Here is a 27,476-nt window from a genome sequence, read left to right on the forward strand (position 1 = left end):
GCATCACAACCAGAGAGTAGCCCCATTCACCACAACTAGAGAGGAGCCCGAGGGCAGCAGTGAAGATCCAGCACAGCCAAAAATAAATAGACATATAATCATTTTTAAAAAATAATATACAAAACTGAATCACTTTGCTATACAGCAGAAATTAATACAATATTGTAAATCAACTATACTTCAATAAAGAAAATCAATGGAATATGAAAAAAAGAGTTAATTAAGAGAGCACAGGATAGGGGGAAGATCAGGAGCACAAAAAAAGAAAATAAAAATATTTAAGAACTATATATACATATATATATATATAAAGAAGGAAACTAGCAGAATTCTGAGAAAAATTCTGGGAAAATTTCAAGAAAAAAACATGGAAGAAATATAAAATTAGGAAGAACAAAACAGGGACTAGACATAGAAAGCACAGGAGAAAGGTTAGAAATTTAAAAGCTAATACAACATACTGCAAACCAAAATAAAGAAGAAAGGTTTAGAGGGAAAATACACAGTGGGTATGAATGACTGAGATTGAAGAACAGACAGATTAATTGCAATTCCTAAAAAAGAAACGAGATAGAACAATGGAATAGAATACATATGTTAAAATGTATATAATGGAAGAAATCTCTCTTGAAATAAAAATCTACATATTGAAAGGAAAAATCAAGTACCAGTGAAAACTGACCTAGAATTGTCAACTCAGAGGTATATCCCTAAAGCTACTGGATTTTAAATATGAGCAAACAATCCTGTAGGCAGAAGGCCAATGGCAACTCACTCCAGTACTCTTGCCTGGAAAATCCCATGGACGGAGGAGCCTACTATGCTGCAGTCCATGGGGTCGCTAAGAGTCGGACACGACTGAGCGACTTCACTTTTACTTTTCACTTTCATGCATTGGATAAGAAAATGGCAACCCACTCCAGTATTCTTGCCTGGAGAATCCCAGGGACAGAGGAGCCTAGTGGACTGCCGTCTATGGGGTCTCACAGAGTCGGACACGACTGAATCGACTTAGCAGCAGCCGCAGCAGCAGGCAGAAGGGCAAGAAGATCAAGTCACAGTATTCAATGCCAAACAGCAGTGGGTCCATCCCTTCAAAATATTCAAGGAAAAAGCGAGCCAAGGATTTTTCCTGTCTGTGAATTCTTTTTTCTTTCTCTCTCTCTTTTTTTATTGTGTTAAAATACACATAATATAAAATTTGCCACCATAACCATTTTAAAATATAGCATTTCAGTGGCATTAAATATATTCACACTGCTGTGTAGACATCACCATCATCCACTGCTCTCTTCATCTTATAAAACTGAAACTCTATAGCCATTAAACAATAATTCTATATCCTACCCTTCCCCCAGACCCTGGAAACCACCATTATACTTTCTGTCTACATGATTTTGATTCTTCTAAGTATTTTATATAAGTGGAATTATATAGTATCTATATTTCTGTGGCTTTGCATGAACACTGACTTCTCCATTTATTCATCTTGAAACTGACTTTTTTAAAATACGGGGACTTCTCTGGTGGTCCAGGGGTGAATGATCTGCCTGCCAATGCAGGGGACACAGGTTTTGGTAGGAAGATTTTTAACTATATGATAAAATTCTTTTAATAGTTTAAAATATATTTAGGTTTTCTATTCTTGAGGAAGATTTAGTTCTACTTCGGGAATTTGTCAACACTTCATCAAATTTATTATCATTTTGTATTTACAGTATTGTTTTATTTATCAATTACCCTCAGCAGCAAAGGACACAAGACCAGAAATGAGAGCGTAGACCTTCCCTATGAATACCTAAAACCCAGCTGCATAGAGAACAGCATCAGTATATTAGCCCCAATCTATTCCCTTTTCAAAGACCTCAGACTACCATGATAGTTAGAAAAAGGAGAAGAAAAAAATCCATAAAATATCAGGGAACTGAAACAATGAATTAAAAATTTTAAGATAATACATTAGGAATAAAGATAGTTTATAGGATCAATAAAGTAAAAAACTGACTCCTTGAGAAGACCAACAAAACTGACAAACTTCTGTCAAGCCTGGTCAAACAAAAAAAGGATGAAAGTATAAATAAATACTTCTAGCAACGAAAAGCATCATATTAACAGCCCTAAACCTGTTCTTCTTATAATAATTGACATAAACAGAGATAAAGAACATGGAATATCAGTCTCTGATCCGGAGATAAAGGTGATGAGGGGTTTGGGGGGGTGGGGAAGAAGGGGGGGGCTTGCTAACAGAGCGTGAATTTCTGGGACTCTCACTTAAAACTTTGATACACACTAATTACAACAGCTCAGTGGTAAAAGAATCTGCCTGCCAATACAGGAGATGCAGGAGACTCTGGTTCAATCCCTAAGTTGGGAAGATTCCCTGGAGTAGGAAATGGCAACCTACTTCAGTATTCTTGCCTGGAAAATTCCATGAACAGAGGAGTTTGGTGGGCTGCAGTTCATGGGGTCACAAAAGAGTCAGATACGACCAAGCGACTGGGCACAGCACAGCACATTTACAATAGCCAAGACAAGGAAGCAACCCAAGGGCCCATTAACATACAGTTGGATTAAGAAATATCATATATATATATTTTTTCCAAATATACTCAGCCATAAAAAAAAAAAAGAAGAAGAAGAAGAAGAATGGGGCTTCCCTGGCAGTCCAGTGGTTAAGAATCTGCCTTCCAATGCAGAGGACCTGGGTTTGATTCCTGGTCAGGGAAATAAGATCCTACATGCCATGGAACAACTAAGCCCGTGAACTGCAGCTACTGAGCTCACGTGCTATGGAGCCTGTGCGCCACAACTAGAGAGTCCGTGTGCCACAACAAAGCAACAATAACAACATAAAACAGTGAATAACGTAGAAACAGACACATACGGCCCATTAAAAATCACCCACTGCTGCCAACCTTTCAACAACTCCGTCACCACCTCACCCAGCAGGAGGTGGAGTTTGAGCTTAGAACTTGCCTTCTCAGAAGGATTATAAAAGACAGTCTCAGAAATAAACTCTCAGAATTTTTTCACTGGTCATAAGCTTTTCTGGAGAAACTCTGTGAGGTAAAGACTGAAAGAACTTGAAGACTGAGTTTCAGAAGAGGAATGGATGAAGGAGGTTAAAAGACTGAGTCTGGGTTTATGAGTCTGGGCACGACTGGGCTGGAGAGAAGAAAAATTGAGTTAGATGAACAATGGACATTTATGTGAAGAAATTAAGCAGACAATTGGACCAGGATTACTGAGACCCAAATTAAACTATCAAGACTGAATGTGGGTAGGCCAAGGACTCACTCCAGTCTTCAAATCATTTCACCATAATAAACAAGGTCCTTCAGTACAGCACAGAAAACTGTATTCAGTATCTATGATAAACCATAATGAAAAATAATATGCTGAAAAAAGAATGTACATACATACACACATAACTGAATCACTTTGCTGTACAGTAGAAATTAACACAACACTGTAAATCAACTATACTTCCAAAAAAAAAAAAAGCCCACCATAATCTTCCAGGAGAATCTGGTACAATCATTCTTATTTTACTGACAAAATCTGCCCAGGCATCATTGGACATAAGAGGCTCTACATCTTTGTTAATGTTGATTCCTGTATGAACTCCACATCCCTAATTCTCCCATCAGTGATCTTTCTCCCCTCCTTTTATACCAGGCCCAAAACACCTTCAAGAATCCTGGTCACATCCCTTTGATGTGACTTTGATCGGTTCTTCTCTTTTACTCCATCTGTACTCATGCAGGGCAGTACTGTTGCACCAAATCCAAGTGGGCACTCACACTGGATTCTCCGTGAATGGTTTACACTACCGTATGTGACATGGTGGCCACCTGTAAGCAGTAAGAGAAAGGGTCAAGGGTTGTAATGCTAAGTGTTCTCCTTGAGCTACAAGCTCTAGACTAGAGGTCACCATTTTGTCTCCTCTCTCCACAAAGGCCAAACAGCAGCTCCTGTTATTCCACTGCTGCCCCCTAGAGGGCTCTCTATTTAAACTGTGAACAATAAATTGAAGAATTAAAATGCGTGGTTCTAGAGTGTCTCATCTTCAGACCAGGTGGGTTATATTTTTCACTATGTGGACTGGCTGAAATCGAAGCAACGATTCCCATTACTTAAAAAGAGGACCGCTGACACTTAACTAGATAGAATGTTATAGCATAAACACTAGGCATGGCAAAATGATGAAGTTCCAGCAGCAGGCTCTGTAAACTATCAGGGATTCCTAGAGCACTCCCTCTTTTCTATTTCTGCTACAGTTACTGTGGGTTGGTTTTTGTTTTTGCTTTTGTTTTAAACCTATATTGTATAAGTAATGTTTCTTTTATTCCTTCCTAATATGGCTTATTTTTATTCTCTCACTTTGTGAAAAAAAATTAAGCTCATTTGAGTTTGCTTATTTTATTGGTTTGATTTTTAAATGTTTTATGTGTATTCTTGTTTCTCCATTTCCTACATTAGAATTTGTGTTATTTGCTTCCTCCTATTCTCTTCATGTTTAAAACCCTCTACTAATCTAAGATTTTAATAACAGACAAAACTAGGTGTGTAGGTACATGAAAGCTCTCAGTACAATCTTCATAATTTTCCTGTAACTCTAAAACTAATCTTAAAGTTTATTTTAAAGATTGGCAAGGGTATACAACAAACTATTTAAAACAGAAGTCATGATCTTAATAATAGACAAGGTAGAATATGAGCCAAGGAAGCAAGGTTACTTTAGAAAGCTAAAGGGTACAACTGGCAATGAAAATATAACAATTATGAATATTGATTTACAAAATAACATAAAAGTAACCTTCATAGAGCAGAAATTACAAGATAAGCAAGGAAAAGGAAACAGAAACATGCTAATAAAAATGAGGCTTTAGGGACTTTCCTGGTGGTCCAGTGGCTAAGACGCCATGTTCCCAGTGCAGCAGCGGGGGGGGAGGGGGGAGGCGGGGGCCTGGATTGGATCCCTGGTCAGAGAACTAGGTCACATATGCTGCAACTAAAAGATTCTGTGTGCCGCAACTAAGACCCAGCAGTCAAATAAATAAATACATTTTTTTTAAAGAGGCTTTCATTTACTTGTGTCATCCAATTCAAAACAAGTTATAATTTTTTAAAAAGCTAAAAACAGAGTGGCCCTAAACAATATAATTAACATAGTAGACCTTACTGCTACTGCTGCTACTGCTGCTAAGTCGCTTCAGTTGTGTCCGACTCTGTGTGACCCCAGAGACGGAAGCCCACCAGGCTACCCCGTCCCTGGGATTCTCCAGGCAAGAACACTGGAGTGGGTTACCATTTCCTTCTCCAATGCATGAAAGTGAAAAGTGAAAGTGAAGTTGCTCAGTCATGTCCGATTCTTAGCAACCCCATGGACTGCAGCCCACCAGGCTCCTGCATCCATGGGATTTTCCAGGCAAGAGTACTGGAGTGCGATGCCATTGCCTTCTCCGAGTAGACCTTACTAATATATATCAAACATTGCATCCTGAAAGTGGAGGACACTCCATTTTTTCAAGTGTCCAATAGTATTTATGAAAATTCATACTTAAGACTTAAGGACTATTGCAACCCCCCACCTACAGAAATAATGCACAAACTATCCTATAATCACATTGCAACAAATGAATTTAATAAGAAAATCAAAGAGTCCTCTCTATTTGGAAGTTTAAAAATAAAACTCTCTTTCATATAATTATTGGGTCAAAAGGAAAACATACCCAAAACTAAGGAATTAATGGAAATAATAATAAAAATAACGTAAAGAATATATACCAGAATCTATGAAATGCAGTTCAAGTAGTACTCAGAGGAATCCTTAATCACCTTAAATACATACTTGAAAACAAAATGCAGAAATCAGAGTTCCTCTTTAAAAGTTAGAAAATAATAACAAAATAAACTAAAGGATTGCTGCAGAAAGGAATAAATGAAAAAACAAATTATAATAAATTTTAGAAAACAAGAAAAGCAGAACTATCATATAAATCTAAAATACTTTTTTAAAAAGTAAATAACTCATTAGCCCAAACAAAACTGAGGAAGTGAGAAAGTGCAAATACAAAAAAGAACAAATAATGGAAGGAAATAAAGAGATAGAAGATATTTAAAATACACAGAAGGGGAAAAAGTGGAAGCAGTGACAGATTTTATTTTCCTAGTCTCCAAAACACTGTGGACAGTGACTACAGCCAAGAAATCAAAAAACATTTGCTCCTTGGAAGGAAAGCTGTGAAAAAACTAGACAATGTATTAAAAAGCAATGACATCATTTTGCAGATAAAGGTCCATATAGTCAAAGCTATGGTTTTCCCAGTAGTCATATATGGATGTGAGAGTTGGACAATAAAGGAAGAATTGATGCTTTCGAGTTGTGGTGCTGACTCTTGAGAGTCCCTTGGACTGCAAGGAGATCAAACCAGTCAATCCTAAAGGAAATCAACCCTGAATATTCATTGCAAGGACTGATGCTGAAGCGGGAGCTCCAGTACTTTGGCCACCTGATTTGAATAGCTGACTCCTTGGAAAAGACCCTGATGCTGGGAAAGATTGAAGGCAAAAAGAGAAAGGGGTAGTAGAGGATGAGATAGTTAGATAGCATCACTGACTCAATGGACACGAATCTAAGCAAATTCCAGGAAACAGTGGAGGACAGAAGAGTCTGGTGTGCTGCAGTCCATGGGGTCGCAGAGTCATGACTTAACATGCTTAGTGACTTAGCAACAACAACAAAATACCATAACTGACTTTGCTCAACATCATGCAAATCAATTTGAATTGAATGATAACTGTTTAGTAAAATAGAATGTTTTCAGTCTAGAACTTTTCATGTATACTGTTTTGGTTTTCAGTGAGTATAAATTTCCTTTCCAGGAATTCTAAATGATTCTTTTACATGTGTTGGTTAGCAGGGAGCTAGAGTGTTGTAGAGAAAGAGAGGCAAGTTTTCAGCCTGTGTGGTCAGGCAGCCAGGAAAGGCAGGGATGCACAGAGTCCAGATTTCTAGGGGAATAATGTTGTAGGGGGCATTTAACCTTGAAACACCAGCATGCAACTCCTAATCTGAGCCAATACCTTCAAAGAAAGGATAAAGTGGTCTTACATTGGAGCACTCCCTGACTATTCCAGAAGCCAAAGCAAACACTCTCTGGAAGAAAGCTTCTTCCACATACTAAGAGCAAGCAATGCCTAGGAAATCCCTTGGACGGAGGAGCCTGGCAGCTAGTCCATGGAATCACAAAGAGTCAGATACCACTGAGCATGCAGGCAATCAATCAAATCAATGGATTCACAAAGATTATCAAATATATAAGGAAGCCAGCCACTATGAGTAAAAATCAGAAGTAGCAAGAAAAAAAATAGATTCCAAGGGGATAAAGCTATTAGAAGCAACAAATACAGGGCTTCCCTGCTAGCTCAGGTGTAAGGAGTGCACCTGCTAAAGCAGGAGACATGGGTTTCATCCCTGGTTTGGAAAGATCCCACAAGCCTCAGAGCAACTGAACCTGTGCATCAGATCTACTCTGAGTCTGTGCTCTAGAGCCTGGGAGCTGCAACTGCTGAGCCCACAAGCCACAACTGCTGAAGCCTGCATGCCCTAGAGCCTGTGCTCCGCAACAGAAGAAGCCTGTGCACCGCAGCTGGAGAGTGGCCCCCACTCACCACAACTAGAGAAAAGCCTGCATGCAGCAATGAAGATCCAGCACATCAAATAAATAAATAAATAAAAAATTTAAAGTGACAAATATAGAATATAGAACACACATACACATAGGAAACGTTAGAGTAAAAACAGTTGATTTACAAATGAAAGCATATAAAAAGACAATCAAGACTGAATGGATAGATCAGGAAAAAATATATTCTAGAAATAAGAAAAAACAAGATTGTTGAAATTAAAGTCTTAAAGGATGGCTTAAAAAGCAGATTTGGGACAACTGAAGAAAGGATTAGAGAATTAGAAGATTTGTCAAAAGGATATATCCAGAATATGAGAAAAACAGATACGGAAATGAAAAATATAAAAGAAAGGTTTAGAGACATGGAGGATAAAATGACAAGGTATACCATAGAAATAACTGGAGTTTTGAAAGGAAAGTATGGTCATAAGAGACAACAGAAATATTTTAACCAATATTGGTTAACAGTATTCTAGAACAAATGAAGCATTAAAACTCACAGATCAGTGTATCCCAAAGAGAAAAAAATGAACACAAATTCATAACCAGAAACATTAGAGTAAAATTTCAGAATACCACAGATGAAAAAGTCCTGAAAACAGCCGTAAAGAATGAAAGATCATCACCAAGGGCAAGAGTTAGCATGACAACAGAAGTCTCAGCAGCAACAACGGAAGCCAGAAAACAATGGGATTGGGTATTTATCACATTGAAAGAACGCACAGGTGAACCAAGAAATGTGAACACGCCAAAACTCAAATGTGTTTTCAAACTAAAAAATAATAATAATGAGGAAATTTACTCTAAAAAATATACTTAAAAACAACTTCTGGAGTCTTCCCTAGTGGTCCAGTGGCTAAGATTCTGTGCTCCCAGTGCAGAGGGTCAGGGTTTGATCCCTGGTCAGGGAACTAGATCCCACATGTTTGTATACCACAACTAAAAAAAGACCCTGCATGCCACAATGAATATTGAAAATACCCCATGCTGCAACTAAGACCTGGTACAGCCAAATAAATAAATGAAGATCAATATTTAAAAAAGAAAAGAAACAATGGAGGCCAAAATAAAGTAGAATCATATTTCTTTAAGGGCTGAGAGGGGGAAAAAAAAACCTGTTAACTCAGAATTCTATATCCAGAAAAAAAAAAAAAAAACCTGGAGGATGATGATGAAATAAAGACATTCTTAAATGAAGACAAACTAAGAGAATCCATTGCCAACAGAGCTGCTCCAAATTTGCTAACAGAAGTTATTTAGCAACAGAATTGCTAAAAGAAGTTATTCAGACAGAAGGGAAATGATATGAGCAGGAAACTTGGGTCACTGGGAATAAAGAACAACAGAAATTTTAAATATCCTCTCCTAGTGAATTAAACCTGTTCAACATGTTTGATGGTTGATAGCAAGTATTATAGTGTTACTAGGGCTTCCCAGGTGGCAGGGTAGCAAAGAATCCACCTACCAATGCAGGAGACAAGGGCTAGATCCTGGGTCAGGAAGATCCTCTGGAGGAGGAAATGGCAACCAACTCCAGTATTCCTGCTTGGAGAATCCCATGGAGAAAGGAACCTGGTGGGCTACAGTCTGTGGGGTTGCAGAGTCGGACACCACTAAGTGACTGAGCGCACACACACACATTGTAACACTATAATGGGTTTTAATCTATGTAGATGTGATATAACAGGCTGACCTCTGATTCCATCTGCTTCTCTGAAAGCAACTGCTTCTCCCTCTGCTCAGCATGTCTTTTCTCTGCCATGTGGCTTCTAGTTTTTTGTAACTTTTGTTTCCTATGGTCATCTTGGCTTCTCTGGCTTCTCTCCATCTTTGATGCTATGGCTACTGCCTGATCTCTGTGGTTTCCATACCATTGCTACCACCACAACCATACACACTCACTTACATCATAGTGAGAGACCAGCCCTGTTCCTTCTGGTTTGGTCAGTTGTTCCACTCAAGTGTAACTCTTAGGGTCCTAGACAGCTTATTATTTGCCTGTGGCTGAACAGCAGTTTCATTTTGTGTAAAGTAAGAACACCCAGAGCTTCCCCTCGGCACAGGCTATGGATGGGGACTATTTCCTTCTAAGGGGATGGCAGGCGTGATGGCTGCCAGGTGGAGTACAGCTGCACTAAACTGTCAGTCTGAGAACCATGTCATGCACTTTCACCCTTCTAGGCCTTTATATGTTCTATTCTTTCTTCCTGGAATGTCTTTCCCTCTTCTCTGCCCAGAAAACTTTAAAACCCAGCACAACTCACTCCTTTTCCCCATGAGTCCTCCTTGCCCATTACATCCATTCTATTCAAGCATTTAATATGCTGTTTGACCCTGTCTATGCATTTGTCTCCCCAAGCTTTTGGGATTCAGGAGATACTCGTTGCTATTTTCATTACCAAACATGTTCATTCATACATTCAGTTAGTCATTCAACAAACACTAATTAAATGTCCACTGTGTATCAGTCACTGTATCAGGTATTGGGATGCAAATGTGGACAAGGCAGACAGAATCTCTCTCCCCTTGGAGATTAGTGTGTGTTGCACCATGTGGTACATAGTAAATGCTCAATAATTATTTTGAATTGAATTGCACTTGCTTATAGTTCCTCTACCAAAGAAGAACTTTTGGCAGGTAACTTTTGACCTTTCTCAGACATCAAAGCCTTACACATGCAAAGCAGCGGACAGTAAAGTGGGCCATGAGGTACCCGTCTACAATTTCAAGAAGTTCTTCAAACTTTTTTTTTAATCTTCTCTTTTAGTGTTTATTTGGCTGTGTCAGGTCTTAGTTGCAGCATGCAGGCTCTTCCTTGCAGCGCAAGGGCTCCTCTAGCTGTGTCGCACGGGATCTAAAGCACTCATGCGTAGTTGCCCTGCAATGTGTGGGATTCTAATTCCCCGACCAGGGATCGAACCTGCATCCCCTGCACTGGAAGGTGTCTTCTTAACCACTGGAGCACCAGGGAAGTCCTGGTGCTTCAAACTCGACTTAATCAAAAACCAACTTGATTACATTTCCCAGTCCTTCCTTACATGTCCCCACATCTCTGTAAATGACTCCATCATACACCTACTTGCCCCATTCAAGAACCAGGGAGTCATACTGGATCAATCTCTTTTGCCGTCTCTCCCTCTTCTCTGCCCTCTCTCTCTCCTTTCTCTCTCCCTACCATCACCAATGGAACAACAGTCTTGACAATTCCACTTCCTTAGCATCTCTTTCACCCTCCCCCATCTCTATTCCTGCTAACCCTGCCCTGTTTCTGGTCCTTATCATCTCTCACCAGCACTCCAAAGAACTTTTCTCATGGGTCTCCTGTTTCCTTTGCAACCATATCACTTATTTCTTGCTGGCCCCAACCTCATGGATTTCCCTGAAATTTCACCAGAATCCTGGAACTCTTGCTGTCTATTTGCCCAGAATGCCTACCTTCTCCCCAACTCTCCTCCATCTCTGCCAACCTGGCAGATGCCTACTCAAATTTCAAGACTCAGTTCAACTTGCTCCCCAAGCAGTCTGTCTTCCCAACATAAACTGACCTCTCCCTGCCTTGTGCTCCACATCCTATACAGAATTCATTCTTCACAGTAGTACACAGTTGCATTTTATTTTTTTTATCATTTTGTTTCCCCCACCAGGTTAGGAACTCCTTGAGGGCACAAATTGCATATTCTTAATGGCTTGTGTATAATAAGGGCTTCCCAGGTAGCTCAGTAGTAAGAATTTGCCTGCCAATGCAAGGAGATGCAGGAAACGTGAGTTTTGCCCCTGGGTGGGGAGGAGTGGAAGAGGAAATGTCAACCCACTCCAGTATTCTTGCTTGGAGGATCCCATGGGCAGAGGAGCCTACTGGGCTACAGTTCATAGGGTCACAAAGAATGAACACGACTGAGCACGCAAGCATATAATAGGTACTCAGTAAACACTTTGTGAATGAATCCAGTAAACAAACCAAATACTTTCCTATCTTTACCCTTCTTTTTCTGTGAAACAAACAACCAGTCCTGGGGAACTTCCCTGGTGATGCAGTGGTTGATAAGAATCTGCCTGCCAATTCAGGACGTGGGTTTGATCCCTGGTCCAGGAAGCTCTCATGTGCCACAGAGCAACTAAACCCAAGTGCTGCAACTAGTGAGCCTGCTCATCACAACTAGAAAGTAGTCCCCGTTTGCCTTCAACTAGAGAAAGCCTGCACGTAGCAGTGAAGACCCAATGCAGCTGAAAATAAACAATAAATAATATGTAAAAATTACTAGCAATGCAAAGAGGCAAGAAAATATTACCAATAATCAGAAGAAAATAAAGTCAATGGAAACAGACCAGATATGACAGAGATGATGGAATCAGAAGACAAGGGCTGTAAAACAACTATTGTAAGTATTACAATAAGATAATAAGGAGAGAATTAAAGATACAAAATAATCAAATGGTAGATTGAGAGAAGATAAATATAACTACAATAAACATTTCATGAGACACATGGACTCACAGATTTAATAACACACTCTTCTGTGCATGCATAATAGGATAATAGAGTGATCACAGTCTCAAACATTGCTGCTGCTGCTGCTGCTGCTAAGTCACTTCAGTCGTGTCGGACTCCATGGGACCCCATAGATGGCGGCCCACCAGGCTCCCCCATCCCTGGGATTCTCCAGGCAAGAACACTGGAGTGGGCTGCCATTTCCTTCTCCAATCAAAAATTGCTACTGGGGATGTAAATGGATATCATCATTCTGAAGGGCAATTTGGTAACATCTAACAAGATCACAGGCTTCCCGGGTAGCTCAGACAATAAAGCATCTGTCTGCAAAGCAGGAGACGCAGGTTCAATCCCTGGGTCAGGAAGATCCCCTGGAGAAGGAAACGGTAACCCACTCCAGTACTCTTGCCTGGAAAAATTCCATGGATGGAGGAGCCTGATGGGCTACAGTCCATAGGGTTGCAAAGAGTTGGACACGACTGAGCAACTTCACTTCTTCAACAAGATCACTAGTGCATCTACCCTTTGAACCAGCAGTAATGTTTCTGAGAATTTATTATTCAAATCTACTTGCACACAGGCAAAATAATGTGAGGGGAAGGTTAATCATCTCCTTGTTTGCTTTAGCAAAAGATTGGGGGGAAAATTTAAATGTCCATCGTTAGATGACTGGTTAAGTACATCATAGTAAATTTATTCAATGGAATATTCTACACTTGTTAAAAGAATGAGGAAGTACTCTGTTCTGATCCAGAAAGATTTCCAAAATACAAATTCAAAAGCCAAAATTAAGAATGGTGTGTTTAGTATGCTCTCTTTACATGCATTCATTTTGCTGGCTTGTTCATGAGAAACTCTAAATCATATGAGAAATGAATACCATGGTCTCCAGGAAAGATGTGTGTAGGAACTATAAAAACTGGAACAGGAAGAAGGTTTTCATTCTCTACCTTTATATTTATTCTTAAAATTGAAGGGAAACTAAAGCAATTATAAGTTCTTGGAGACAGTAGGTATTAGTACTATCTTATAGGAAATGATTTGTCTTTAGGGGCCCAGAAACATCAAAATATCCGTGACCTTTTCCCCGTTAATTCTTCTCCTGGAAATTTACTCTCCAGAAGGACTTCAATAGGGACTTCCTTGGTGGTCCAGTGGTTATGAATCTGCCTTCCAATCAATGCAGGGGATGCAGGTTTGATCCCTGGTGGAGGAACTAAGATCCCACATGCCACACGGCCAAAAAAAAAGAAAGAAAGTTGAACTCATAAAAACAAAGAAAAGAATGGTGTTTGCTAGGGGCTGGGGGATATATATATCTAATGTATAACACAGTGACTATAGTTGATAATGCTGCATTGTATGATTGAAATTTATTAAGAGAATAGAACTTTAGTGTTTGCACCAAAATAAATTTGTTGTTGTTGAGCAGCTCAGTCATGTCTGACTCTTTGTGACCCCATGGACTGCAGCACACCAGGCTCCTCTGTCCTCCACTATCCACAGAGTTTGCTCAAATTCATGTCCATTGAGTTGGTGATGCTATCTAACCATCTCATCCTCTGCTGTTCCCTTCTCCTTTTCCCAGATAAATAAATAAATGATAAATATGTGAGATGATGGATGTGTTAACTCAATCATGGGAATCACTTCACAACATACATGCATAATCAAATCATTACAGTGTACACTTTAAACCTATTAATATTAAAATTTTATTTATCAATTATATTTCAGTAAAGCTGGAAGAAATATTTGGGAGCCAAAGTACTCTTATGGGGGTTAGCCACTTCCATATCCTCTGATATAGCTTATTGTACATGTGTACCATTCTCTCATTTACTTACTAAATATGGCATGCTAGATTTTTTCCTTCATGCCCAAACAATTCATATCCATTGCAGAAAATGTAGGTAATGTGGATAAACAAAAGAGAAGAAAAAATAATATGAAAATCACCCAAAATTATACCACCCAGCGATGTTACATTTTTGTACACTTCCTTTCCGTGTAACCAGGGAGGAGACCTACAGTGCATACTCCTCCTTCTAAAACAATTTCCCCTCTTATAGCCCCTGCCTCTAATGCTTAGTTTATACCACATAACTCCATCCCACAGGTCACCAGGATTAGACACCCTCCCTGTATTAGTCAGGGTTTAGTCAGGAAAGCAGACACCACCCTGGGTTTTTCAAACCAAATAAAGGAAATTGGTTCCACAGGAAATGGAAAAGCTGAGAAGCCAAACACAGGATGGTGAGGAGACTGAAGGTTAGCAACTGGCCAGAAACAACTGCTGCTCTAGGCAGAAGGGACAGCAGGAAAAGGAGGTTTTATCAGAGCACAGAGTTTGGGGCCAGTCAGAAGGAGCCAGAACCAAGGAGGGGGATTTCCAGGGAGCTGGAATCACAGAGGCAGGGTCTGTTTGTTGGGGAGAGGAGACTTCTTGGGAGAGAAGTAGCCACAGTCAAGGACCTCACAGGAAGAGAGAAAGAGGGGGAACTATCCCAGCCTTTTCCCTCCTCCTGTTCTCCAACCATCTGTCTTCTCTTGGCCAAACTTACCTAGAAGGCTCTGGGCTAAGGAGCCTGAGGAGTGATGGGGAAGGGGACAAGGGAAGGGGGATGCGAGTGAGTACAAATAGGCAACTGGCCAGGAATTGTCTAAAAGCAGCCAATCAACAGGTTAGCCACGCATCACCTAGGTAGTATTTTTTTTTTTTAGTTAATTAATTAATTTTGGCTGCACCAAGTCTTAGTTGCAGCTTGCAGGATCTTCCATCTTCCTTGTGGCATGTGGGATCTTTAGTTGCAGCGTGTGAACTCTTAATTCCCATACCAGGGACTGAACCCGGGCCCCCTGCATTGGGAGCACGGAGTCTTAGCCACTGGACCACTAGAGAAATCCTACCTATATAGTATTCTTACCAAAAAAGTTTAAGCTGAATCTAATCAAGAGGAAATAATCAAGCAAATCAAATGGAAAGAAACTGTGCAAAACAGCTGGCCTAGCCTCTCCAGAAAGTCAATGTCACAAAAGATGAAAAATATCCAGAGAACTTGTCTGAAATTAAAGGACATTAGGGAGACATGAAAACTAATTTCTGTGTGTGCTCATTATTTGAATACTGGATCCAAAAAAATCATATGTCAATTGTGGAAATATGAATCTGAGTAGCAGATTAGATTACAGTTGTATATAATTGCTAAACTTCTTGAGTGTGACTGTTTGACTGTGGTTATGCAGGAGAATGCCCTCAATCTCAGGAGATGTATACCAAAGTATTTGATATCTTCAACTAACTGCATACATATATACATGGAGAAAGAAAATGTGATCCAGCAAATGTAGCGAATGATAAAATCAGTTGACTCTAAGAAAAGGTCTATAGACTTTCAATGTACTATATGTGTGACTATTCCAAAAGCTGAACATTTTTCAACTAAAAACTTTAGGAAAAAAATAGGCTTTGACCAGTGGCATAAGGTGAAAAAGATGAACTGAACCAATCAGTTCTTAGGAATTTGAACCTAAAAGCATAAAAAGAAACTGCTAGCTCCGAGGGAGGTGGGTACGCTGCGGATGTGGCTGGCTGGTGGGATGGTGGGTGAAGAAGAGAATCCTGCCTTTGAGGAAGAAAGTGAAGAAATTAGAGGAAGTACAGAAGATGGACAGGGTAAAAGAAAGAGACTTTTTTCTAAAGAATTAAGGTGTATGATGTATGGGTTTGGAGATGACCAGAATCCTTATACTGAATCAGTAGATATTCTTGAAGACCTTGTCAGAGTTCATCACTGAAATGACTCATAAGGCAAAGTCAATTAGAGGAAATCATGGTCAGGTACAAGTTGAAGATATCATCTTCTTTATTCAAAAGGATCCAAGAGGCCTTTGATCTCCTTGGTGGGGCTGGGGGCATTCGAGCTGCACAGCGCAGGACAAGTCGCCAGCGACGCCCGACGGAGCAGCAGAGGAGAGAGCATGGAGCTGGAGAGGATTGTCCGTGCAGCCCTTCTTGCCTTTGTCCAGACGCACCTCCCAGAGGCTGACCTCAGTGGCTTGGATGACGTCATCTTTTCCTATGTGCTTGGGGTTCTTGGGGACCTGGGCCCCTCAGGCCCATCAGAGGAGAATTTCGACATGGAAGCCTTCACTGAGATGATGGAGGCCTATGTGCCTGGCTTCGCCCACATCCCCAGGGGTACAATAGGGGACATGATCCAGAAGCTCTCAGGGCAGTTGAGTGGCGCCAGGAACAAAGAGCCCCTGTAGCGGCCTGAAAAGCTCAAAGAAGAGATGATGTCTTCTGCTGGGGACACCCAAGATGAGGCAGCCGGCCCTGAGGAAGAGCTGCTGCCAGGGGTGGACATACTCCTGGAGGTTTTCCCCACCTGTTCAGTGGAGCAGGCCCAGTGGGTATTGGCCAAAGCTCGAGGGGACTTGGAAGAAGCTGTGCAGATGCTGGTAGAGGGGAAGCAGGGGCCTCCAGCCTGGTATGGCCCCAACCAGGACCTGCCTAGGCGTCTCAGAGGCCCCCAAAAAGATGAGCTGAAGTCCTTCATCCTGCAGAAGTACATGATGATGGATAGTGCAGAGGATCAGAAGATTCACCGTCCTATGGCTCCTAAGGAGGCTCCCAAGAAGCTGATCCGATACATCGACAACCAGATAGTGAGCACCAAAGGGGAGCGATTCAAAGATGTGCAGAACCCTGAGGCTGAGGAGATGAAGGCCACATACATCAATCTCAAGCCGGCCACAAAGTACCGCTTCCACTGAGGCACTTGCCAGACTCTGCCCGAGCCATCTAGGCACAGATCCCAGAGGAGCCCTACACACCACACAGGGCTGGCCCTAACTCCTGTCCCCCTTCCTTCCCAACTTCCTTGCTCTACAGTGTTAACCTCCTCTTGGAGCTGCCACAAGGCACAGTAAAGGTAGCCCCAGGAAGGTGAAAAAAAAAAAAAAAGGATCCAAGAAAGTTTTCTAGGGTTAAAGACTTGCTTACTATGAATGGCAATTTGAAACGTGCTAGAAAAGCATTTGATGAAGCAAACTATGGATCTTGACACCTATTGTACTTTCTGAAGCTTCCTTATCTTCTGGGGAAACCATACTTAGTAACTATATTTTCCACAGTAAGGTCCTGATACCTAACCATGTGAATGAAAAACAGAGAACCACAAAGTTTTCAGGTTTTATTTTCACATATTCAATTTTAGAATGATATATGAGCCTTTAATTGCCTGCCATTGTATTACCATACTTGAATTACTTTTTGGATTTTAATGACCACATGTAAGTCAAAGTATCTTGGTTTGCAAATCATTCAGTTTCTTCTGACTCTTGACCATGTCGATGAATTAATATTTATATAAGGCAATGGCACCCCACTCCAGTACTCTTGCCTGGAAAATCCCATGGACGGAGGAGCCTGGTAGGGCTGCAGTCCACGGGGTCGATAAGAGTCGGACACGACTGAGTGACTTCACTTTCACTTTTCACTTTCATGCATGGAGAAGGAAATGGCAACCCACTCCAGTATTCTTGCCTGGAGAATCCCAGGGATGGGAGAGCCTGGTGGGCTGCCGTCTATGGGGTTGCACAGAGTCGGACATGACTGAAGTGACTTAGCAGCAGCAGCAGCCATTAATTATATTGTGCCATTGTAGGTTGTACTGTAGCTGTTTAATATGTGAAATCTAAATGGCACCTTTGACTTTGATAGCTAAGATGTGTTTCATGTATTTCTAAAGCTTTTAGACTATAGTAGTGTAAGTTATTAAAAGATAGTGAACTGGTTTGTGTTTCTTTTAAGGAGAAAATGATATTAGAAAATACAGTCTCTTGTAGGAATGTTTATTTGCCTTAAGATAATGTGTTTTAATACTCTTCTTTAGATAACAAGAGTGATTTAATTTTAATTTTTTATTTTTTGAGAAACTAAAAATTTCCTATGAATGTTTCTGTGTTGGAAGACTTACTGGATTAAAAATCTTTGGGGTTTATAATACACTATTTGTCAGATTTTAAAAGAACTCATTTCCCAGGTCAGATTATAACTTCTGAAAGTGCTTTCAGTAGCAGGAATGGTATTGCTGAAAAAGTTGATTGCAGGTAAGCATTTGGGGTTTCACTAACGTATTTGTTAGTATTTATTTATTGTGAAAATGTGTATTTGACTAAAACCATGTGTGGCTATGGAAACCACTTTTGTAGTTCAGGATATACAAATTTTGTGTGTATTTAGCTCACTGTATTATTCCTGTTCTTAGCTTAAAGTAAGGATTAAAATTGCATTTAAAGGGATCACTGGATACTACTCTTTGTGAAACTGAATGTTTTGTGTGCCACTTATAAACATTATCTATGAATCAGTACTTAGGAAGATTTCACTTTCTTAACCTATTAATATAAGGAATAAAGTATGAAAAATTAAAAAGATTACTTAAAAAAGAAAGAAACTGCTAGTTAGCAATAAAGTTGTAGGTGACAGAAAAACATGGCTGGAGTTAAGTGAAAGAAAATGAAAGTTGCTCAGTCACGTTCAACTCTTTGTGACCCCATGGACTGTAGCCCACCAGGGATTGTCCATGGGATCGTCTAGGCAAGAATACTGGAATGGGTTGCCATTCCCTTTTCCAGGGGATATTCCTGACCCAGGGCCATCTGAGCCACCTGGGAAATCCAGCACAACGACAAACTAGGGAATTCCCTGATAGTCCAGTGGTTAAGACTCCGTACTTCTACAGCAGGGCAGCAGGTTGGATCCCTGGTTGGAGAACTAAGATGCTGCATGCTGCAAGGGCAAAAACAGAAACAAAATAAAAAGTCTCAACAAACTAAAATTATATGCAAATCAAAATTATGTGGTGGGAGAATGCTACATAGCACTGTTAGAAAAACAGCAGCCAAGTATTCTTTCCATCTCTGTAAGCACATGCCACTTCCCCCATCAGGAGGTGAAGTCTATTTCTCCTCTCTGATATGAACTTGCTTTGGCCAAAGATATGCAGCAGAAGTGACACAGTGCCAGCTCTGGACCTAGAGCTGAAGGCGCCTGACTGCTTTATTCCTCTTGGAGCCTTGAGTCACCATGTAAAGAAGCCCTGCTGGAGAGACTGGTCCAGCCAGCTCCCAGCTACTCTAGACACCTTAGCTGAGAAGCCACACTTGTCAGTGAAGCCAGCATCATCCTCCAGCCCCAGTCAAGCTGACCCAGCCAACACCTGACAGAGCAAGGATGAGCTGTCCCTGCCAATCCCTTCCTAAATCATAGTATCATGAGCCAATAAATAAATGGCTATTGTTGTTTTAAGTTAAAGAATTTGGGGGAGGTTTACTATGTAGCCAATAGGGAACAGAGTAGACAATCAAGGACACAGAGATGCCTATAAGGAGAGTGAAAAAATTCCTGAGTTTTATCATTCTAGATCATTCCACAGGTAGACTCAAAACAACCCCCACTCCTTTCTTGAGTTAAATTAAGCAGGGAGGGATGGATTGGGTGTTTGGGATTAGCAGATGCAAACTATTATATAGAGAATGGTCCTAAAGTATAGCACAGAGAACTATATGTGATAAACCATAATGGAAAAGAACATGAAAAAAACATATATATATATAACTGAATCAATTTGCTGTATAGCAAAAATTAACACAACAATGTAAATCAACTATACTTCAGTAAATTTTTTTTTAATGAATTAAGCAGGTCTCTGTTCCCTGTAATAGAACTAGCCAGACACAAATGTCCCCTCCTATCTTTTCTCTTTGCAGATGTTTTCATTTTTCAAAGAGTTTGATGAATATCTCTTAGTTGTGCTTGTCCCCACTCATTTCCTTATTTATTAACAGCACCTGATTTTTTCAACGGTTTGTTGTGAAATGCATCATCAAATAAAAGGAGGGATAAAATCATTCATGCAACCTAAATATAATTATAGTGTAAACAACCATCCACTAAGTTTGAGATATAAAACAAAGCCTGTCTTTCCAAACTCTCTGTTTACTCCTCAATTACAGCCTCTTCTCTACCTCCCAGCACGAAACACTGTGATGACTTCTGCATTGATCATTTTTTCTCTTCATTTTTCCACCTAGACATTTTTCCCTAAACATGACTTAGTTTTGAAAATCTGAGTAGCAAGCACCAGTGAAGGAGGGTAAGGAAAGGGTGATGCTGCAAATGTTGAAGGAGATGAACTCAACTGTCTCTGGGTCATTGTCTGGGCTTCAGCTTCCTTGAGCATTTACAAGAGACTTTTATAGGAAAATCATTGAGTAAGACGATGAGTAACACTGGGCATGGGGCTCAGCATCGTTGAGACATGAGGCAGTGCCACAGCATGGGCCAGTGTTTAGGTGTTCAGCCAGGACACAGTCAGAAGGAAAGGCTGTTCTGTATCTTCTGTTCACCAGGACTTACCCTCCAATTCTTCCAAGAGGTCAAAGCAGAGCATTTCTAGACACTATCCACAGCAGGTCAGGCAGCAGGGCATGCAAGAGTGATCAGCGGATTGATGAAGTTCAGAGAAAAATTTGGGCCAGACTCTCTGGGCATTTTGTCCTTGATTTAAAAGTCTGTATGAGAGTAGGATAGGGGGCAATGGTGGCGGCGGCCCTCCACCATTTTGTCTCTCTCTGGGGTTGTACTGCTTCAGTCTGTTTCCTTCCGAATCTAGCGCACAGCTGTCCTCAGATCGCCCGTCATCCTCAGATTCCTTTCACCTTTCTCCTGTGTCAGATTCCTATTTACGGTATTCCATGCTGGAGGAGGAAATGGCAAACTACTCTAGTATACTTGCCTGGAGAATCCCATGGACAGAGGAGCCTGGCGGGCTACAGTCCATGGGGTCACACAGAGTTGAACATGACTGAGTGACTGAGCATGTATGCACGCCTTCCTTAGTTTATTCTCTTGTTCAAAAAGCACAGTTTCCAGTAGCTTCTTCAGAAAGCATGCATGGGAGGGAAATGCATCCTTGAAATCTTGCCTATCTGAAAATGTCTTTATTTACCCTCAAATTTGACTGATAATTTAGTTAAGTGGAGAATTCTAGATTGGAAAACATTCTGCTTCAATATTTTTTAAAGATTTGCTTTATTTTTTTAGCTGAGCTGGGTCTTCATTGTGGTGAATGTGTTTTCTCTAGTTGCAGTGTGTGGGCTCAGTAGCCCTTCAGCATGTGGGATCCTAGTTCCCCAACCAGGGATTGAACCCAAGTCCCCTGTATTGGAAGGTGGATTCTTAACTCCTGGACCACCAGGGTAGTCCCTGCTTCAGTACTTTGAAGGCATTGCTCTGCTGCTTCCAGTGTTATTCACCGAAGTATGAAAAGTCAAACCTAATTCCTGATCTCCATCTCTTTTTCTCTCTCAAAGATTTTTAAATCTCTTTGGCCCTGTATCCTGAAATTTCATGATGATGTGTCTGGCTGGGTGGGACTCTTTTCATCCTTTTTTCTGGGCATTCGAAGGACCCTTCAGTCTGGAAACTCATGTCCTCGAGCTTGGTAAATTTTTCTGTACTGTTCTATTGATGGCTCAGACAGTAAAGAATCTGCCTGCAATGTGGGAGACCTGAGTGTGATCCCCGGGTTGGGAAGATCCCGTGGAGAAGGGAAAGGCTACCCACTCCAGTATTCTGGCCTGGAGAATTCCATGGACTACACAGTCGGAAAGAGTTGGACACGACTGAGCAACTTTCACTTTCACTTTTGTTGATGACTACCTCCTTTAAATGTTCTCTGTTCTGTCTAGAGCTCCTATTATTCAGATATTGAACCGTCCAGGCTTATATTCTGATATTCTCATCTTTTCTCTCCTATCCATCTCTTCATCTTCTTCAGGATTTTTTCAAGTTTATCTTCCAACTCTTCTATTACTTTTCTCAGGTCTACTATCCTGCCTTAATTTTTAAGGCTCTTTTTTATTCTCTTAATATTTATAAATTATATAATCCTGTTCTTACAACAGGCCTCCCAGGTGGTTCAGTGGTAAAGAATCTGCCTGCCAATTCAGGAGACACAGGCGACTCGAGTTTGATCCCTGGATCAGGAAGATCCCCCGGAGAAGGAAATGGCAATCCACTCCAGTATTCTTGCCAGGAAAATTCCATCAGAGGAGCCTGGTGGGCTATAGTCCATTGGGGTCACAAAGAGTTGGACATGACTGAGTGAGCATGCATACATGTTCTTACAACATGAATTCGATATATTCTCTTATCTTTAGGAATATATTAGTGAGAGATTTTTTAAGTATTTTTACCCCTGTAACCTGTGTGGTTGTTTTGGTGTGTTTTTTATTTTGTTTTTAACTCTTACCTTCAATGTCAGAAGCAGCATCTGATTCTTTTGCAGGGAACTTGCTTCCAATCACATTTTCAACCCATACAAGTGGACTTACCATTTGCTAATTCTTTTGTCGTGAATAATATACTTAACTTGCCTGGGCTTTAGTTTCTTCATCACTTAAATGAGGATGATGATAGAATCTATTTTATTGGGGTTGTCAAGGATTAAGTAAAATAATACAGAGGACACTGATTAAGTGCCTTTTCAAGCTTGGGAAGTCTAAATTGTCCAAGGTTACACATCTAACCATAGAAAACTCAGACTTAGATTTATGATTTGACACATAATTAGTACTCCATAAATTGTACTATTATGTAATAATAGTTTAGAAGAGAGGAGCACACAATCCAAGCCTGGCCAAAGAGATTCAGCACTGGGATTGTTACTGGAATGATTTGAAAGGAAAGACTCTTTTCTTATTAGGTTATTAAATTGATAAAACACCATCCCAGAGCTGCTACTAGCCTTCTGTGATGATTAATGTTTTATATCAAATTGACTAGGCACTGGATGCCCAGGTAGCTGGTTGAACCTTATTTCTGGGTGGTCTGTGAAGATGTTTCCAGAAGAGACTAGCATTTGAATGAGTGGGCTGAGTAAAGCAGAAGGCCTTCCCCAATGTGGGTAGCCTTATCCAACCCACTGAGGGCTGACTAAAACAAAAAGGTGTGAAGAGGCTGCACTTTGCCTGACTATTTAAATTGTCCTCAAGCACTCCTAGTCCCTAAGCCTTCAAACTCAGACTAGAACCTATGCCATCAGCTCTCCAGCTCTATGGCCTTTGATGCACCATCAGCTCTCTTTGGTCTCCAGCTTACAGATGGGAGATTATGGGACTTCTCAGCCTCCATAATCACATGGGCCAGCACCTTATAATAAATCTCTTTCTAGTATTCATATTCACATATAATTTACAACAATATATAATTTAAGATTCCCTAATCTATACAGATAAAAATCTGGGGACCATGTAGGAATGGATAATAAGAGTGTGAGATGATAATGGAAGGAACATAAAATTGATCAGGCCAAATTTATTGCTATGGGCTCATTAAGCAGAGATTCTGCATTTAGTCTACAGCTTGGGAAGTTAGAAAGGGCTCTGACAGTTAGGTTGATTGGCTGAAACATGGGCCAAAAGGGGTGGGGGGATGGCGCAGTGAGTGAACTGGAAATGCTGAACCCACCTTGGTTAAATGTGGAGGAAAGGATTCAAAGGATTAGGGAGATGGGAATATTACAGGGCATCTGTCATTTATGGCTTACCCACCTGGGAGGGCCTGGAAGACAACACCACTGCTACTGTGAGAAGTAAACTTGTGAGGGGAGCCTCCTCAGAGCCTGGAGGAGCTCTGAGATTGCTCTTCCCTATAGGCCAGACCTCCCAGTGGGAACTGCAGCCAATGAACCGGAAAACCTAAAGGCGATGGGAATAGGAGACCCAGCATCAATCCCTGAGTCAGGAAGATCCCCTCAAGAAGGAAATGGCAACCCACTCCAGTATTTTTGCCTGGGAAATCCCATGGACAGAGGAGCCTGGCGGGTTACAATCCAGGGGGTTACATAAGAGTCAGACACGACTTAGTGACTAAACGACAACAACAAAAGGCGACAGAAGTAACTGGATTCCAGGATGGTGAAGGCCAGGTGGTAGCACGCAACTGCCCACAGGCAAGATGGGCTTGATTATCATAATGGATAGCAGAGTCAAAGTAGTAATCAGAAGTATTCATCAGACTAATTAATCAGACTAATCAGTCAAAGTAGTAATCAGAAGTATTCATCAGACCTAGTTGGATGGTTGATGATGGTGTTCCAGAAGTGAAACAGATAGGAAGCCTATTAAACTTGATCTGTGTAAGCAAAAGAATTCCAGGTCAAGTGAACAAAATGTAACTTGAATAATGGTTCAACAGTCAATTCCCAGACTTGAGCCAGTTTACAGACCCAGAACCCCTTGAATGAAGGGGAGGCCAGTCCCCTTGAGGAAAGACCCTGGTATGCTACCCAAAATTTATACTATTGATCTTTCTCCCAGCCTTCCCCTAAGGGGACCTATAGCTTTTACCAGAGTAACTGTGCATTGGTGGAAAGGAAACAATCAGACCTTTCAAGACTTTGGGGCATTGGCTCTGAACTGAAATTAATTCCAGGAGACCCAAAATGTCATTATGAACCCACCAGTCAGAGGAGAGCCTAATGTAAGACAGATCAATGGAGTTTTAACTCAGGTCTGTCTCATAGAGGTTCAGGGGCCCTTCAACCCATCTTGCAGTTATTTCCTCAGTTCCAGAATGCTTAATTGTAATAAGTATGCTCAGAAGCTAGCAGAATCCCCTCACTGGTTCCCTGAAACTGTGAAATGCTAGCTAGTATGGTGGAAAAGGCCACGTGGAAGCCCCCAGAGTTGCCTCTATTTAGGAAGGTAGTAAACCAAAAGCAATACTGCATTCCTGGAGGCATCACAGAGATCAGTGCCACCATCAAGGACGTCAAGGATAAAGGGGTGTTGATTCCCACCACATCCCCATTCAACCTGCCTTTCTGGTCTGTGCAGAAGACAGATGGGTCCTGGAGAGTAACAGTGGATTATCATAAGCTTAACCAGGTGATAACTCTGATAGTAGCTACCGTACCAGAGGTGGTTTCTTTGAGCAAAGTAACACATCTCCTGGCACCTCACCTGCAGCTACTCATCTGGCAAATGCCTTTTTCTTCACCTCATCAAGCAGTCTGCTTTAGGTGGCACTGCCAGTAATAGACCTTTATTGTCCTACCTCAGGGATATTTCACCTCTCTAGCCTGATGTCATAATTTAGTTCACAGGAATCTTGATCACCTTTCCCTGGGGCTTCCCTAGTGACTCAGACATAAAGAATCTGCCGGCAATGTAGGAGACCCAGGTTCAATCCCGGGGTTGGAAAAATCCCCTAGAGAAAGGGATTTTATCCCTTTATGGCAACTCACTCCAGTATTCTTGCCTGGTATCCCATGGACAGAAGAGCCTGCCAAGCTACAGTCCATGGGTTTGCAAAGAGTCGGATACAACTGAGCGACTAACACTTCACACACTTCCTTTCCACAAGCTATCACTCTGGTGCACTACACTGACATTATTCTAATCAGACTAATGACTAGAGCACTAGTGAGCAAGAAGTAGCAACTACTCTACACTTGGTAAGACTCTTGCCCACCAGAAGGTGGGAAATAAACCCAACAAAAATTCAGTGAGTAGAAGGTAGTTATCAATACCAGCCACATGGCTAGTCAGAGAAATGAGGAATGTTAACTCATAGAGGTTTCCTTCTTATTTTGTTATGATTGTGTGTGAGTTATCTTTCCTTTCCTCTCTTATTTCCTTATCATGCAACATAAGATGTACTGACTTGAGATCATAGTATTTAAGTATTGTTAATTCTACATCATACTGTTTAAGTTATAGGATAATAAGGAGAGTAAACATCACTCAGGGGCTTTACCTCCTCTTCTGAGGAAGGGGCTAGTGCATTTTCAGTTGTATTGTGGCAGGCAGAATTAAACCTTTGTTATTCTTTACTTGGAGATTAGTATGGTTTAAGAAGATACATATGAGCCTCAGCTTAACAGGGGGTGGACTTGTGATGGTTCATTTTATGTGTCAACTGGATTGGGCCACAGGGGTGCCCAGAAAGCTGGCTACAAATTATTTCTGGGTGTGCCTGAAGGTGTTCCAAGAGGAGATTAGCTTTTGAATTCATGGACTGAGGAAAGAAGACGGCCCTCCCCAGTGTGGGTGGGGCTCCTCAAATCCACTGAGAGCCCCGTAGAACAAAATGGTGGAGGAAGGCTGCATTCACATTCCACCTGATCCTTTGAGTCGGGACTTCAATCTTTTGCTCTCAGCAGTTCGGATTCTTGGGCCTTCAGACTCAGCCTAGAATCTACACTGTCAGCTCTCTGGCTGTCAGCCTTTGAATTACACCATCAGCTTTCTGGGTCCCCTTGGCTCTGTTTATCTGGAGAAAACTAACTAATACATCCTCTTTAACAGCTCTCAAGGAGAGTCTATGTGAAAGTAAAACCAACACAAAATAAGAATTAAGAGATGGAAATAGATTACTCATGATGACGTGAGTGCCCAGATCCAATCTGCCTGGGGTATTATGTGCCCTGACTTTCTAGTACTATGAATCAATACATTTCTTTCTCTGAAGTCACTTTTAGTTGAGTTTTCATCACTTGCACAGACAAATTGCAACACAATGAGAACATATCATTTTGAACTTATGTATTTCACTTAATATATCATTACCATATTTTCATGTCATTAAAATTATACTCCAACATTATTTTCTTTGAAAATGTTTGCTCCTTGGAAGGAAAGTTATGACAAACCTAGAGAGCATCTTAAAAAGCAAAGACATCACTTTGCCAACAAAGGTCCATATAGTCAAAGCTATATAGTTTTTCCAATAGTTATGTATGGATGTGAGCTGGACCGTAAAGAAAGCTGAGTGCCAAAGAACTGATGCTTTTGAGCTGTGGTGCTGGAGAAGACTCTTGAGAGTCCCTGGCAAGGAGATCAAATTAGTCAATCCAAAAGGAAATCAACCCTGAATATTCATTGGAAGGACTGATGCTGAAGCTGAAGTTCCAATACTTTGGCTACCTGTTATGAAGACCCAACTAATTGAGAAAGACTGATGCTAGGAAAGACTGAAGGCAAAGGAGTAGGGTGCTGCCGAGGATGAGATAGTAAGATAGCATCACTGACTCAATGGACATGAATTTGAGCAAACTCCCAGAGATAGTGGAGGACAGGGAAGCCTGGCGTGCTGCCATCCATGAGGTCGCAGAGAGTCAGACACAACTTAGTGACTGAACAATAACAACAAATCAGAACTAAGAGACACTCAACAATTTCCACACAAGTTTTAACCCTCACTGTTGAGATACATT

General features: G+C 41.0%; 1 long non-coding RNA gene and 3 pseudogenes across 4 annotated transcripts in view; 3 read left to right on the forward strand and 1 right to left on the reverse strand.

Annotated features, from left to right (window-relative positions):
• Positions 1-27,476, reverse strand: part of LOC113878532 — a 109,582-nt gene that overhangs the window by 45,141 nt on the left and 36,965 nt on the right. Inside the window, exon 3 of one of the 2 annotated variants that reach the window (XR_003507015.1) lies at positions 3,533-3,854. The exons of the other annotated variant lie outside the window; for it this stretch is intronic. This is a non-coding gene — a long non-coding RNA (uncharacterized LOC113878532). Of the gene's footprint in view, positions 1-3,532; positions 3,855-27,476 lie in introns of those variants that run through there. 2 annotated transcript variants of the gene reach the window in all.
• On the forward strand, positions 15,029-17,609 carry LOC113878531 (annotated as a pseudogene).
• Positions 16,074-17,152, forward strand: LOC113878530 (annotated as a pseudogene). The gene has a single exon (XR_003507010.1). The product of XR_003507010.1 is annotated as a CUE domain-containing protein 2 pseudogene (transcript).
• Positions 16,094-17,152, forward strand: LOC113878528 (annotated as a pseudogene). The gene has a single exon (XR_003507009.1). The product of XR_003507009.1 is annotated as a CUE domain-containing protein 2 pseudogene (transcript).

Source organism: Bos indicus x Bos taurus, chromosome 19, assembly GCF_003369695.1.
Source record: "Bos indicus x Bos taurus breed Angus x Brahman F1 hybrid chromosome 19, Bos_hybrid_MaternalHap_v2.0, whole genome shotgun sequence".
Classification (NCBI taxonomy): Eukaryota; Metazoa; Chordata; class Mammalia; order Artiodactyla; family Bovidae; genus Bos; species Bos indicus x Bos taurus.